Below are 15708 nucleotides of genomic sequence, written 5' to 3' on the forward strand. Positions count from 1 at the left end.
GTGTGAGCCATCACCGCCTGGCTCTGTTTCTCTTTTAGACTGAATCAATCTCGCATAGCCCAGGGAGGCCTTGAACTCACAGAGATCCATGTGCCTCTGCCTCCTGAGTGCTGGGATTAAAGGTGTGTGCCACCACCACCTGGCCTCTGTGGCTAACTAGTGGTTTAGCTCTGCACTCTGATCTTCAGGCAAGTTTTACTTGTTAGATCACAAACAAAATACCACCACACAGAAGCCCTTCTCAGCTTTGTCCGATGAAACCCAGGAGAACGTTCCCTCCTGTCTAAATGTGAGGAAAGATGTCTTCCCAAAATAACTAAAGGCCTTACTTTCCTGGATTAAATAAATTCCATTTTGAAGGAGCTGGGAACTGAGCCTAGGACCTCACACATGCTAGGCAAGTGCTCTACTGCTGAGTTATATGTCCAGCCACTGCTATCTTTTTTAAGTCTGCTGTGCCTTGAGTTGACAAGAAACTCACAGCTAACGTCACAGCCCAGTTTTACTGATCAAGACCTGAACATTGTCTTTCCTCCCCATGACTGTTTTGTTTGCTCTAATTTCCTTTCTGAGACTAAAAAGCAACTTGGAGAAGGAATGGGTTTACCTAGCTCACATTTCCAGAACACAGTCCATCCTGAGAGAAGTCAGGGTAGGCACTGAACCAGGAGCTTAAAGCAGAGACCATTGAAGAATGCTGCTTGCTGGCTTGCTTTCTGGGTTACTCACTGGCTCGTGCTCAGCAGCTTTCTTATACAGGCCAGGCCCACCTGCCCAGGGAATGATGCTGCCCACAGTGGGCTGCAGTTAACTATCAAGACAGTCCCCTACGGATATACATGCAAGCCAACCTGACATGGGCAACCCCTCAGCTGAGACTCCCTTCTTAGACGACTCCAGGCTGTGTCAAGGTGACATTTTAAGCTACTTGGGACACTGTTCTGTCAGTATTTTGCCTTGTGCTGATTTATATGTTTTAGTTAACCACATGGGAGGTGTTCTTATATGCCATCCCAAAGCCCTGCCTGGACTTCAGATATGTAACTGGACATCTGCTTGTTAGGAACACAGCATCTACTATCAGACAATATAGGAGCAGAAGCCACATTCTACTGCTTCTCAGCTTTGTGAAGTGTCTCACCTTGTGCCACTAACTATACATTTTCATAATAACTGTACCTTTCCTGAGGACTAAATTTAAAAGGTATGTAGGGGCTAGCCGGGTGGTGGTGGTGCACACCTTTAATCCCAGCACTGGGAAGGTAGAAGCAGGCAGTCTCTGTGAGTTCAAGGCCAGTCTGGTCTACAAGCGCTAATTCCAGGAAAGGATTCAAAGCAACACAGAGAAACCCTGTCTCAGAAAACAACACAACAACAACAACAACAACAACAACAAAAGGGGCCAATGGCATAGCTCATTGGATAAAGATACTGCCGCCAAGCCTGACAACATGAGTCTGATCCCTGGGACCTGCACGTGGAAGGAGAGAATTGACTTGTGCAAGTTGTCCTCTGACTACTATATGGGCTCTCATGCATATTCATTCTCTCTCTCTCTCTCTCTCTCTCTCTCTCTTTCTCTCTCTCTCTCTCTCTCTCTCTCTCTCTCTCTCTCTCTCTCTCTCTCTCTCCTCCCTCCCCACACACTCACCACCAACAGCAACAACTGAATCTAATAAAACGTTCAAGTCCATACAAGGCCCACCAATGTGCCTGACATACCAAGTGCTCAGTGTCCCCACCCATGGGATCAGTGACCAAATCACAAACTGGAGCAGAAGAAAAGACAACAATGGCGTCTGAAACCAAATACGCAAAACAGCAGCAGGGAGTCAAAAACCAGAACAGAGCAAGGTGGCACTGAAACCGTGAGCACTGGAGCTATCCTGGGACTCGGGTCTAGCCATGGGGTGTGCCCGAGCATCCATTCCTTCACATGTTCTTCCTGATGCTGAGAGCATGCTGAAAGATACTATACCGAAGGTGAATTAATACTTAATTACAAGAACCCTGCGTGTGCCATCCTATGAGCCCACAGGGGTTGTTTTCATATAAATGTACTTTACAAAACAATATGGGAAGAAGCTTAAAGAAAAAAGGTGGGAGTTGGCATCTTTTCTCCTGGTTTTATCATCTACTGCCTGTCATTTACGTGTCAGTACTAGCGGAAGGAGTCACCAGGAAGCCAATCTGTGACTCTAAGCATCTACGTCAGTGGTCTCAACCTTCTGAATGCTGCTACCCTTTAACACAGTTCCTCGAGCTGGGCAGTGGTGGTGCACACCTTTAATCCCAGCCCTTGGTTCCAGTATGGCCAGGGCTACAAAGACTGACCCGGTCTGGTGGAAAAATAAAAACAAAAAAGAACCAAACCAAACCAAACCAACAGACTCTCAAGGGGTGGTGACTACACGAAAAAAAATATTTCATTGCTACTTCATAACTGTAATTTTGCTACTATTGCGAATTGTAATGCAAATATCTGATGTGCAGGGTATCTGATATGCGACCCCTGTGAAATGGTCGTTCAATTACCAGGGGGTCACGACCCACAGGATGAGAACCACTGATCTATGAGCTTTAATTAAACATTGGCTCTTGATACAGACCAGTGAGGTAGCTTTGCTAAAGCAACTGCCTCTTTAGCATCGGGCTGCTGAACAGTCCTGCAGAACTGCTTCTATTTGGGGTGCTGAACAGCTGGAAGGGTCACATCATGGGTGCCCAAATTCTGTATGAGGAAAAGAAGTGGGTGCAAATAAAGCTGACATGCACCATATAAGCTATAAGGTAAGCCTTGAGGGTTTCTTAATTTTTGAGACATTGTTTCAATGTAGACCAGGCTAGCCTCCAACTAGAGATCTTCCTGCCTGCCTTAACCTCGCAAATGCTGGGGTGACAAATGTACACCACCACTTCCAGCTTCAGTTAAACATTTCTTCCAAAAGAATCCCTACCTCGAACCAAGCACTGATATGAATGTAGAGGAGAAAGGCAATACGCAGATAACGCAAACAAACCCTTTTCCCCAAACTCATAAGACTGGGTCAGAGACAAACACATGTTCACCTAAAACCCAAGGAGCCATGGAGGATTCGTTTTAGAAACCCTGGAGCTTAGCCAAAAAATGTTTATTGAGTTGAAGGCAATGGATTAAATAAAAAGTGTCATATGTATAGACGGGATTTATTTACTGCATTTCTCTAAGTCCACTCCTTTAAGGACACAGATAAAATTTAAGAAATGTGGGTGCTTTGTCCAGGAGTGACTTAAGAGGCTTTCTGAAGAAGCAGACTTGTGAAAAGTAAACATTTTCAGGAGGGGGCAACTAAGTCTCTGTGAGTTCATGGCCAGTCTGATCTACACCCGAGGGCTTCAGGCTAACCAAGGCTACACAGTGAGACCTCCTAAAAATAGATAAAAACAAAAAGGTTTTATCAGGAGGAAACGAAAGGGAGTGGTGGGGTGAGCTAGAAGGCAGTCTTCTGCCTGAAACCTCAGTATATTTCACGAAGTGCTTTCACGTGGAATTTGGGCAGCGAGGGGCGGGTAACTAATATCAGTCAAGTCTGGAGGCAGAGTGAGGCGGTCCTGCCTTTGCAACTTGCTACCTGTGGCAGACCGGTCTCTCAAGTTCTCCTCCAGATGGAGTGCAGAAAGTGGTGTTCGGGACCTACGTGGGGGGCGAATGAGTAGCGTGAAAAACACCACAAGCAGTGGGAAGTAGGCAAAGTTACCTCCCGCGGGTGCCCGCCCGCTCCCCCGCGCACCTCGCTTCGCTCCGCGCAGCCCCGCATTCCCCTGGCCCTCCGAAGCAAGCGCGTCGCGCCGCCTTACCCGGCTGGGTTGCCTCCGCCTCGCTGCGCCCACACCTGCGCGGACCTGGTCGCAGGGATTCCGGGGGAGGGTGCGAGCTGCGTCTCTAGGACGCTGTTGCCCCAGCAACCAGAGCGCCTGCTAAGTGGACGGCGAGTCCCCGCCCCCAGCAAGAAGCAGAGTTGCGATTGGCCAGGAGAGGGGCGGAGCCAGATAAAGCTGTGGGCCCTGACAGAACTTCCGCCGGAAGTGCTGTCATTGGGCGGGAGACTGGAGCCAGCGACAGGTGTGGTGTTTTTGTTACGTTGAATTTTCGCGTGTGAGGTCGAGTCCCACGGACCTGCTCCGCCTCGGAGAAGCAGACTTTTTGTAAACACTTGTTTGTTTTTAAATTATTATAGCAAAGTATTCCTGTGTTCTCCTTTTCTTTATATAATTGCCATATTCATCACAATTATATCAGTATATGTATATATACATATATATGTATGTATATATAATCAGTGTACAAATATGCCATACTAAAATTCATTATCGTTTTAAGAATTTTTATCTGTTACAACAATTAAAAATAGTAAAATAAAATGCTTCTTTCATTTTGCCTTCAAAAGAATACTTTTATGTGTTTGACTATGTGTCTGCATGTATATATGTGCACTTTGTGCAGGCAGTGCCCACAGAGGCCAGAGGAGGGTGTCAGATCATCCACAGTGAGAGTTACAGATAGTTGTAAGTTGCTGCGTGCATCCTGGGAACCAAGCTTGGATCCCCTAAGTGCTCTTAATCACTAAACCAGCTCTTCAGCCCTGCCAGAAGCATACCTATGGATAATGAATCTCTTTCCCAAATCGTAGTTCATGAGTGCTAGCTCCATCTCCAGTGGCCAGGATTATCATGTCTGGCAGAGGCCTGTTGTATGACTCTACAAAAACAAGACCAACTGACTCTGCCCACCACTGCCTTTGGACTCCACCTTATATCTAGCACATGGCATGGTGGACACCCATAAGGCCCTAACAAATTAGTTAGTAACAAGTCCCTGGGCCTAGTCAGAGAACAAAGAATCACGTTAGTGATCGTGAAAGCAATGGCCCTTGTCCCTGGTTTCCCCAGACACTTTACACGCACTTCAGTCTTCACAGCATGCTAAGACAGGTCCTATGCAAACACACACACAGTATTTTATCCAAGGATTCACAACTGATCAAGCCAGACCGAGAATGAGAATCCATACAGCTGAGTCCACCATCCCCACTTACAACGTTTCTGCCACTCTTATTTGGAAAGGAAGACAGGGCTGCAAAGGGTAAGATACCCCCCACACATATCCGCTAGGAGCTGAGTTAATGGGTCCTTAGCCCTGTGCTGTGCAAATGAACCAGATATAGTACCTGCCTTCCAGCCTACTTAAGGAGTAAGCTAACGTGCTTTCACCTGTTTGTTTCCTTTTTTTGATTTTTTTTTAAAAAAAGGAGATGTGTTAATGTCTTCCAATTTTGTTTGTCTTTACCTCCATTTCTTTGAGAGAATTTTTCATTTCAAACATTCTCCTAAAGTTATTTTTAAGTCATTTTCTTCTGCTTCATCTGTATTGGGGTGTTCAAGTCCTGCTGTTGTAGAGACACCGGTTTTGTTGGGGTCATGTTGCTCTTTATGGTGTTGAGTGTGTTCTTACCTCGTCCACCCATCATTTCCTCTGATTGGTGTAGTTGAGGGTGTGTCTCTGGTGATCACTGTTCCAGCTGCCAGTGGATCCAAGACTTGGATGGTTGTTCTTTGTGGTGGAGTCCGGGCCACAGTTACAGTCATCCTGGAGGTCACTCAGTGTTCCCGGAGGTTGCTCTGCAATCCCGGAGGTCATTCAGGTCTGCTCGCACAGAGACTTGCTTGGGCCTGGTCCTGCAGAGGTCGCTGGCTCAGGCCTGGTCCTTCTGAGGTGGTTGGCTCGGCCCTGTTCCCAGTGGAGGTTACTGGCTCAGGCCTGCTCCAGAGGTGACTGGCTCAGACCTTTTCCAGTGGAGGTTGCTTGCTTCTGCTCCTGTAGACGTCACTGGCTCAGGCCTGCTCCCTTGTTCCTGCTCCTGCTAAGGTCGCTGGCTCTGCCTGGTCTTGCAGAGGTTGCTTACTTGCCTGCTCCAGTGGAAGTTGTCGGCTCAGATGCCTCTGGGAATTTCTAAGGATTATCCAGATTAGGTTCATTGAGGTGCCACCTACCCTGAATGTGGATGGCACCATTCCAGGAGCTGGAACTTCCAAGTGGAAAAAAAAAAAAAAAACCCACTAGCTGAGCACAGACATTCACCGTTCTCCATTTCCTGACTACGGATGCAATATGACCAGTCTTGTCAAGTTCCTGTTGCCATGACTTCTTGTTCACAATATAATTTTTTAATATATTGATTTAATATGTGTATGGGCATTTCATCTGCATCTACAGCTATGCACCATGTATGTGTGTGGTGCCCAAAAGGGTCAGAAGATGGCATCAGATCCTCTAGAACTAGAATTACCAGGGTTCTCCGTTGTTGAATATTTTTACTATGTAAAGATGTGTTACGCTTGTTTATGCTGTGAATATTACTGTACAAAGGTGTGTTACACTTGTTTGTGCTGCATTTGCTTAATTATGTAAAGATGTGTTGCATTAGCTTCACCTTGCCTGCCTAAGGCACCTCATTGGTCTAATAAAGAGCTGAACAGTCAGTCAATAGTTAGGCAGAGAAATAGATAAGTGGGGTTGGTGGGCAGATAGAATGAGCAGGAGAAAGTTAGACTTGAGAAGAACAGAGAGAAGAAGGAATGGAAAGGGTCATGCCTGGGGCCAGAAGCCAGGTGGCCACAGCCAGCCAGACATGAGAAGCAGTGAAAGTAATATATACAGACAGAAAGAGAAAAAGCCCTGGGGCAAAACGTAGAAAAGAGAAACATGTTAAGTTATAAGAACTAGCAAGAAACAAGAGCTGAGATAAGGCCAAGCATTCATAACTAATATTAAGTCTCCATGCCACGATTTAGGAGTTGGTTGGTGGCCCAAAAGAAAGCCTGCTACAGTCCTCACTATGCCTAATGTTGATCTATACTACAGAGCCATGGCAATAAAAAAAAAAAAAAGCACGGCCCTGCTCTATTACAAAAACAACAAAGCCAAAAGAAACAAGAAAAACTGTACCCCAAGACAACTGTGGCTGATTTCTTTTCCCATGATCCTGGCAGTTAAACCCAAAGCTTCCCACATGCTGGGTAAGTTCTCTACCCCTGAGTTCCACCCCAGCCATCAATACTCTGAAACAGTGCCTTACCAAATTTCCCAGGCTGGCCTTGTAGCCTACGAACATGCTATCCCCTGCCTTGGCCTCCCAAGGATCTGGGAGGCTGGTGCCAAAAGGCTTGGCGTAATTTTTGTGCCTCATTTTATGTCAACTTGGCACAAGCTGGAGTCATCAGAAAAGAGGGGACCTAAATTGAGAAAATACCTCCATAAAATTGGGTATAGACAAGCCTACTGTCTTTTCTTAATTAGTGATTGATGGGGGAGGACCCAGCCCATTGTGAGTGGTACCACCCCTGGGCTGATGGTCTTGGGTTCTGTAAGAAAACAGACTGACTGAACAAGCCATGGGGAGCAAGCCAGCGCACAGCACTCCACCCTGGCCTCTGTATCAGCGCCTTCCTCCAGGTTCTCTGCCTCCAGTTCCTGTCCTGACTTCCTTCGACGACAGACTTATAACGTGAGAGTGTAATAAGTTGAGTAAACTTGTTCCTCCTCAAGTTGCTTTTGGTCTCGGTGTTTCACTGCATCAGTAGATACCCTGAGACAATTTCCTAACTATACCCGTGGGTTTGTCTATGTGAGGGAGGCACAACGTACACAGCACTTGATCCTAGCCTCAGCTCCCACCCATGCTATTTTATTTTTGTTATCCCCCCCCCACACACATCTTTACTCTGAAGTGTTTCCCTGCTCTGGAAATTTCTCACTTCTGTGTGAAGAGTTAACTATTTTTCACAAGAAGCTAAATTCAGCTCACTTGTTTATTGCCCAATGAAACCAGAGCACCTATTAGTGTGGGTTTGATCTCTGTCCAAACAGACCAGGTTCTGTATGGAGACAGTGGCCCTAACCAACAGTCTGATGACTGTCATCTCCTCTGGGAAGACTTTCCCCACCCTGCTGAGTCCCTCAGAGCTGGGGTGGGGGAGGGGTGCCCTGCAAAGCGCTGCTTTCAACAGGCTGGGGCCGGGACTGTGGGGTGTACATCCTCCCGTAGCCCCCTTAGCAACATTTACAGCAGGATCTTGAGGGACTCACCTCCCAGGAAACAGACTACCCACAGGTCACCCTCCACCACATCTCTGCTGCCCTGCCCGAGCCCTCTGGTGACACCCCTGACAAAGAATCATGAGGAGTCGGAGGAGCTGTGGCAGAGCCCAGAGCTTGCCTAGGATGCCTGTAGTTTGGGGTTCCATCCTCAGTACTGCCAACAAAAAAAGGTGGGTCGGGGGGAGGTGGAAAGGAAAATAGTCTTACAATGAGGCGAGTCAACAGATCGCTCGTTCCCGTCGGAATCAAGAAGACAGACCGCTGCATGGCCACAATCCTCAGGCAGTGCTGTAGGTCTGGCCACTCACAGCAGCCTCCTTCCCAGTCGTGAATGCCTAAGAGATGGGACTAGAGCGACCAACTTGTCACTCTGCCAGTCCAGGAAGAGGGTAGTAGAGATTATGCCTTTGCACTGAAGATAAGCAGAGGATGTGGCAAAGCCCCGAGGAGCAGCCCAGCTCTCCAGCGTGCCTGCCACTGCCAAAGGTTGGTGGAGGGAGGAGTGTGGTCACCAAAGGGATGCACAGGCTGAGAGCACCGCCAGGAGTCAGACACTGTCCTGCTGGTGGACTCCCAAATGAGCCTCAACTCAGCTGTGCTTAGGAGAAAGGGACTTACACAAAAAATAAATGAGGGGGTGCTGGAGAGATGGTTCAACAGTTAAGATCTCTGGCAGCTTCATCCAAAGGATCTGGGTTCGGTTCCCAGCACCCACATGGTGGCTCACAAGAATCCCTAACTACAGTTTCCAAGGAATCTAATGCCCTCTCTGGCTTTTGTGGGCACCAAGCATGTACAGGCTGCACATATATACATCCATGCAGGCCAAACACCCGTACGTCTAAAATAAGTAAATCCAAAATAATTGAAAATTAAACCAAATGAGGTGTAAGTAGCTCCTGCTGCAGTTATTTTTCTTGACTAAAAATAGTCCCCCCTCTTCCGTCCCCCCCCCATATTTACCTTGACAGATGATAGGCCTGCTCATTTTCATTCCCTCAGCCAGAAACTAACTAAATCGCACATTTTAAACACGGTCATCGCCAATAACAGACAATAGCCTGTAAACAGGGGGCCTTTTCCTAGAGCATTTTAGGATTCAATCTGGAGAGACTGTGTGCGGCTTAGTGTGGCACCTTATCTTCCTGTCTTCCCCTGACATGCTGATATACCATCGAACCCCTCAGCCCCTTTCATGGTTGCTGACTATCTCCTTTCATGGAAATAGGAATCAAAACCCACTTGTCTCGCTCCTGAACAAGACCGCACAGTGGGACACACTGGGACTTCCGATTTCAGCATCGCGTCGCAGGCGTCTTAGGGTCTTAGGAGGATGCTCTCCCCCACTCCGCCCCCACCTCCGGAACTGAGCTGCAGTTAGAGCAAAGCGGTCTAGAGACGCATCCACCTGGACAGCAAGCGAATCCCAGCAATCACCAACAGTTCTCTCTGCTAAGGGGGGGGGGGGCTCTCGGGCTCTTGCAACAGTTTGTAATTAGCGTTGTTTAGCATTTAATTTGCCTTTAGTTAGTTAACAAGCACCTATTGATTACCTGATAGGAAAGGAATGCTACACTAAGCAGTGTTGGGAGAGTGAGAGGGAGACATCTGCTACTGAGGAGGGGGGTTGAAAACAACCACTTTGGGAAGGAAATGGGAGAATGGTTAAGAAACAGAAAACAGCATACTGGGAATTCTTCCTTTTACCAAATTCATGGCTGTAAGTCCCGGCATGTTCCCCTCAATGGACTGAAACCTGGAGCCACATCTTGTCTCAGGGTGAGACTAGGGTCCTGCCCTGGGCCAAGCCCAGGGTAATGCAGGGACAGACTCTAGGCTTCCTTCCCTCTACAACAACCCCAGGTGCGGTAGGGACCCAGGACAGTGACAATCACCACATCCTGTCAGTCTCACTTCACGAGGCTCCTAACAACTCAAGTAAAATGGTGTGTGTGTGTGTGTGTGTGTGTGTGTGTGTGTGTGTGTGTATGTGTGTTGGGGGAGGGGGGATGGCAAGTCAAGTCTCATTCTTAAGGCTGTACTTAAGGTGGGGGTGAGGGACACAGACTAACAGGAGTTAGAAACAAAGGATGGGTGTGGCTCAGATCCCCTGGAGCTGGAGTTGCAGGCAGTTGTGAGCCACCTGGGAACTGAACCGGGGTCCTCAGCAAGAGCAGCAAGTGCCCCTAACCTCTGAGCCATCTCTCCAGTCCCGTTCTTGCTAACATCAAGCATTCTTCTTAATGCCAAGGGAAGAAAAAGGGGATTGGGCCCGGGCCTCCTGAAGCTTTCCAAGAAGGAGCTCACTGTATCCCAGATACAAGAAGTGAAGCGTCCACCCAAAGGGAGCTCAAAGCCCTCACACTCTCCACAGTTGGATTGAGTCCCTGGCAAAGGGAAGGTAGTGAGACACAGCCAGCCAGTTCCCCTTAAAGAAGAGTTTCCTCCCTCTTTGGACGCTGTGGTAGACTGTGAACGGGCAGGGAAGGGGAGCAGAAACAACAGTCAAATGACTACAGCCATTCACCAGAGATTCCCAAGGGCATACATGGGAACAAGGGAGTGTGTGCCTCCACAGAGACGACCCACCATGAGGCATTTCCAGCTTCCTCTCAACTGGTACCCAACGCCACACATCAAGATGGTGGCTTCAAAAATATATATATAAGCTGCTGAGGGCTAGGGAAATGGCTCAGTAGATAAAGTGTGCTGCATAGGCTTGGGGACCCAGAACCCACATAAAAAAGCCAGGTGCAGAGGTGGGGATAGTTGATGCCTGGGGCTCACGGGCCACCAGCTGAGTTGGTCAGCTCCAGGCTCCATGAGAGACCTAGCCCCCCAAAACAAGGAAGAGAGCCACTGAAAAAGACACTCAACAGGGACTTCTTGGCCTCACATGCCTGCAAGCATGCATGCATACACATACAAACACATATACACACATGCCTGCAAACGTGTGCATACATACATACACAAACACATACAGACACACACAAATAAAAAATGTTTAAAGGTAAGATGTATTTCCTGGTTGTCTTTCAGTTTTTGGACACACTTTAGCACTGTCTGGTTTCTCAGAAACCATTTTTAATAGAACACAAGCTCCCTCCTGCGGTGGCTGGAGGCATCTTTCTGAGGCAGATTTCAGGGCCCCACAGCTCAGACTCGGAGCCAAACCACACTGGGATCCAAGCAGGAGCCAGATTGTCCTCTGGTGTGAGAAGCTGGCAGAAGCCCAGCATGCTTTGGAGACCATGCTTATGGCCACATCGCGTGGCAGGTGTTTTGGTGGCTAGCAGTCTCCTGCGGGCCTCGTCCCCCCTGGGCTGCAGAGTTACAGTCATCATGATCAGCTGCCCTCTCCTGTGTCAAAGTCACAGGAGGCTCTGGGGTCTGCACACTGGGAACCCTGGTCAAAGATGGCAAGGTGTGGTCTCAGGAATGATGGCAGGGTTGGGGGACTCTGTTGACCCCTGCACTTTTCTATGAATTCCCACACCCGATTCAGGCACGCTTTCCCGAACCGAGTCCACGCGAATGGACGACTGTCCTAAGGGTTGAAGCACAAAGACACAAGAGACCTGCTCATTCACCAAAGAGTAAATGGCCACTTTATTAAACTCAAGTCGGGTATATATATTAGTGGGCAAAGGGGGCAAAAGGGCAAAGCCCCCTCCCATCAGGAGCAGTGGAAGAAGATGACAGGTGCCCGGCGCCTAAGGCCAGAATCAGCTGTGGGAGGCAGGTGTGGCAGGCATATAAGGCCCACAGCTGGAACCTTGTTACAGGTGGAATTACCATAACAAAAGACGGCCAAGTTCTTTCTAGCTATACCTTCAGGCCGGTGCTAGTGCAAAATCTCCAGGGAGCCAGAGGTCAAACAGCCCTGCAAATCACCAGGAAGAAAAGGGGAAAAGACCTGGGTACCTATAGGACTCCAGGTAAGGAAATAAAAGAATGGCCTCATTTCCCTATGCTGTCCATTCTTCCCTAGGCTGCCCTTCCTGTTTCCAAATCCTGCCCCTGCCTGTTGCTTATACCTAGCAATATCTCCCAACCTTCCTGAGGCTGCTAGCTCTGACCTCCAAGGTGCAAGCTCTGCTCTCCCCTATGGTTCCTTTCATCTGCCTGGCTAGTGTCTGGCTTTGGGTAGGCAGAGCAATGAGCCCACAGAGGGATGAGGAAGCGGATTAGAAATGAGCAAAGATCTAGAGGCGAGCAGAAGGGCCAGGCTGTCAGCAGCACTTAGCTTTACCACAACAGGTGCTTGGCAAATGTGGGGGGGGGGTGAGAGGCAAGTGGAATGTCCTAGGAAGGACCCAGTGGCTTCCTGGCACTGAGTTCTGGGCAGGGACTTGGGAGGAGAGGCACTAGGCACAGTCTCCTGGAGTGATTCACTGGCGCCACCTAGAGGAATGGTAGAGCTCTGGTCGCTGTGGAACAGGTCATGCCAGGAGCCTGGAGCCAGGAGCTAGGAGCCCAGCCTATGCCTGAGTTGGGAAGTTCAGGCTCTACCAGCTCAGCAGGAGCATACAGAAGATTCTGGGCTCTGAGATGTGACAATATTCATCCATCAGCTTTTGGTTAGGCACCACACCCCTGCTCCCAGGGCAGCCCGTCCATGAAGGCAGCAGGAACAGGAATATAGAGGAGCCTGTCCAGTGCAGGAAGGGGTGCTCCTGGGTGGAAGTGTGGGTGGGGCTGGGAAGCTCAGGGAAGGTGAGCATTCCAAGGGTCAGCCAGGCCTAATAGGAACATCATCTGCCAGGAGACAACAAGGACCACTGTGAGATGAGGTTTCGAGGTCATCATGGGACAATCAGCGGCTACGGTCAGAGGCCATTTCCTGGCTATATCCAGACCGAGGTGCCACCCTGTTCTAAAACACGCAACATGCAGTGTGCAAGGATGGACGACATTGTGGGAAAGGGATGCCAAGCTCTAAGCAGGGCAGGGCTGGCTGCACAGAGAAGGGCTAGCTGCAAGGGAGCCAAACGCCTTCCCCAGCTATCAGAACAGGAGGGTGGGAAAAAGCTGTCCCCAGGAGATCCCCCAGATGGGGCCCCCCCGCTCTTGGTGATGTCTGTGCTCACAGAGGGTCATGGTGTTTTTCTGCACCACCCCCCACTTCCAGGTGGGGTGTCTTTTTCTGCCCTACCCCGCCCCCACAAAACCAATATGCTAAACCCAAGCGGTGAATTGACACCAGGAGGTGCTGACTGACCTGCAACATGGGGATGGGCAGAGAGCATACTAGCTGAGAGTTTTCTTTTACTTTTTAGTTCTGAGTTTTTATGTTGGACTTTGGAGAAAAGTGTTTGTTTCACTGTCATCCAAACAGGCCTTGAACTTTCTCTTCCTGCCTCCGCCTCCTGCTTGCTCACATTTTACGCAGGAGCCACTACTCCTGTTGTGATTTAGTGTTAACTTGTTTGGTTTGCCATTTGTTTGGGTTCTCTTCTGTTTGCTTTGGTGTTAGCTTTTTGAGGCAGGGTTTCTCTGTGTAGCTTTGGAGGCTGTCCTGGAACTCGCTCTGTAGACCAGGCTGGCCTCGAACTCACAGAGATCCGCCTGCCTCTGCCTCCTGAGTGCTGGGATTAAAGGCATGTGTCACTACCATCCCCCTTGGGTTTGTTTGTTTGTTTGTTTGTAGTCTCAGACTGGCTTTGAATTCACAAACTTCCTGCTTCTGTCTCCCTATTGATGACTTACAGGCGAGTAACTCTATGCCTGGCTCGGGAAGGTCTTGGGTCTTTTACTCAGCTTCCAAAGCAGCCTCCCTCCTGGTGACAGGGACTATTCCACAGAGTGAGCAAGTCCGGCATGATACCTGAGGTGTTGCCTGGTTCTGAAGTGTGGAAGCCTTTTAAGTTCCCAGAGGCTTCAGGACACCAACCAAACTGGTGAGGCAGGAAAGGAGACGCGGGGATCCTCAGCAGGAGGGCTGCAGTCTTCTGAACTTCCAGTTCTAAAGGAAAGTGAATACTCTTTGCTGCTCCCCGAGAGGCTTTCTGGGATTTTCTTCTGTGAATCCAAGTCAGGCAACCACTGGCCTGAACTCTGGGACCGGCCACATAAAGAGTTCTACAGCTCCTAGCCTGTGCGTCCTTCTCTGCTTGTCCAGCTCCTTACCGGAGCCCAGCTCCGCACCTCAATGCTCCACTCCAGCATGGCTCTTCTCTAAATGCACTCAAGACACCTGTCCATCACTCTGTGTGCCTGTCACCACAGCAGATGCAGGAGGCGTGTCGGGGAATAACTGGGACCTCCAGGAATGCTTGGAACCTCTAAGACTCAGGCCCGACTCTGTAGCCTGAGCAATACAGCTGGGATGAGGGGCTTTTACCCTCACATGAAACTCTCAACAGCCAGAGAAAACAGGAATAAGGTAGTATGTTCCCGATTAAACCTTCTCGGGCTTCCTGTTAGTTCAAAACCCAAGTTCCTATGATCTAGAAGGCATTTTGTTGAGTGGATGCCTGGTTAACCTCAAACGGCTCCTGTACAGGATGCCTGGAGGCTACCAGCTCTGCTCGCCCATAACCTCCTAAGCCCAAGTCCTCCATGCTAGCTCACTGGCAGCAATAGCTATCTTTTTGGAGGTGGGGGATGTGTATGTGTGCAGGTGCATGTGTACATATGAAGACTAGGTTTTTCTTTTGATCTTTATTGAGCTCTACATTTTTTTCTCTGCTCCCTTCCCTGTCTCTCCCCTCCCCTTCAACCTTCCCCCAAGGTCCCCATGCTCCCAATTTACTCAGGAGATCTTGTCTTTTTTCTACTTCCCATGTAGAATAGATCTATGTAAGTCTCTCTTAGTGTCCTTGTTGTTGGGAAACTAGAGGTTTACAGCAAGAGTTCTCTTTGCTTGCTTCCCACCTTATTTATTATGGCAATCTCTCACTGAGCCTAAATCTCACCCACCCGTACAGGCTAGTATAGCTTGTTCTGTGAATCCTGCCTCTGCCTCCCAAGTGATGGGAATTACAGGTGGCTGCATTCACACACGGCTGGGGATTTGAACTCAGATCTTCATGTTTGAACAGCACAGGCTTTATCCACGTAGCCACCTCAATGCCCATGGCCCACAATTGCAATCCCGATCCTGAACTAGCCCTAACTCTCCTTGGCTCGTTTCTGACTAAAACTAAAGCTGTAAGGCTGCATCTTCTTGCTGCCTAGCACAGCACTTGCTACACAGCAGGACGGTGGTCCCTGCCTAAGTCAAAGGGTTATAGGTAGAGCAGGCAAAGGGGCCCATCCCTCTGTATCCTCTGGACTCCCTGATGTGTGTCCAGTTTGGGAATGACTAAGGGCAGACCCTTCTAGGCACAAGATTACTAGCCAGAATCTGCTTTCACAATAGACTTTCCCTCTCTACAGAGGAAATGGTGTCCAGACTTGCCCCGCCCCCCGCAACCCACATAGGACTGGGGAAGGTGGCCAGGAAGGGTTGGACCAGGTGAGTCTCCACCCCACCATCCCCTGGGATGGAGACAGAGGCAGGTAGACTGCACAGGCAGAAGAGATCCTCAGAACACCAAAATCTCTCCCCCATTTCTTCTTTCTCC

At 49.1% G+C, this 15708-nt stretch overlaps 1 protein-coding gene across 3 annotated transcripts in view; it reads right to left on the reverse strand.

The window, feature by feature from the left end:
* Efcab6 (EF-hand calcium binding domain 6) overlaps positions 1-3973 on the reverse strand; it is a 196484-nt gene extending 192511 nt beyond the window's left edge. For 2 of the 3 annotated variants that reach the window (XR_015735668.1, XM_087899132.1), the window contains exon 1: positions 3838-3919. The gene's annotated coding sequence lies outside the window, so the exon portion shown is untranslated. Of the gene's footprint in view, positions 1-3837 lie in introns of all 3 variants that reach the window. The other variant, XM_087899133.1, reaches the window with a different exon arrangement.
* Positions 3974-15708: the final 11735 nt, after the last annotated feature.

Source organism: Myodes glareolus, chromosome 19, assembly GCF_982192425.1.
Source record: "Myodes glareolus chromosome 19, mMyoGla1.1, whole genome shotgun sequence".
In the NCBI taxonomy this organism is placed as follows: domain Eukaryota; kingdom Metazoa; phylum Chordata; class Mammalia; order Rodentia; family Cricetidae; genus Myodes; species Myodes glareolus.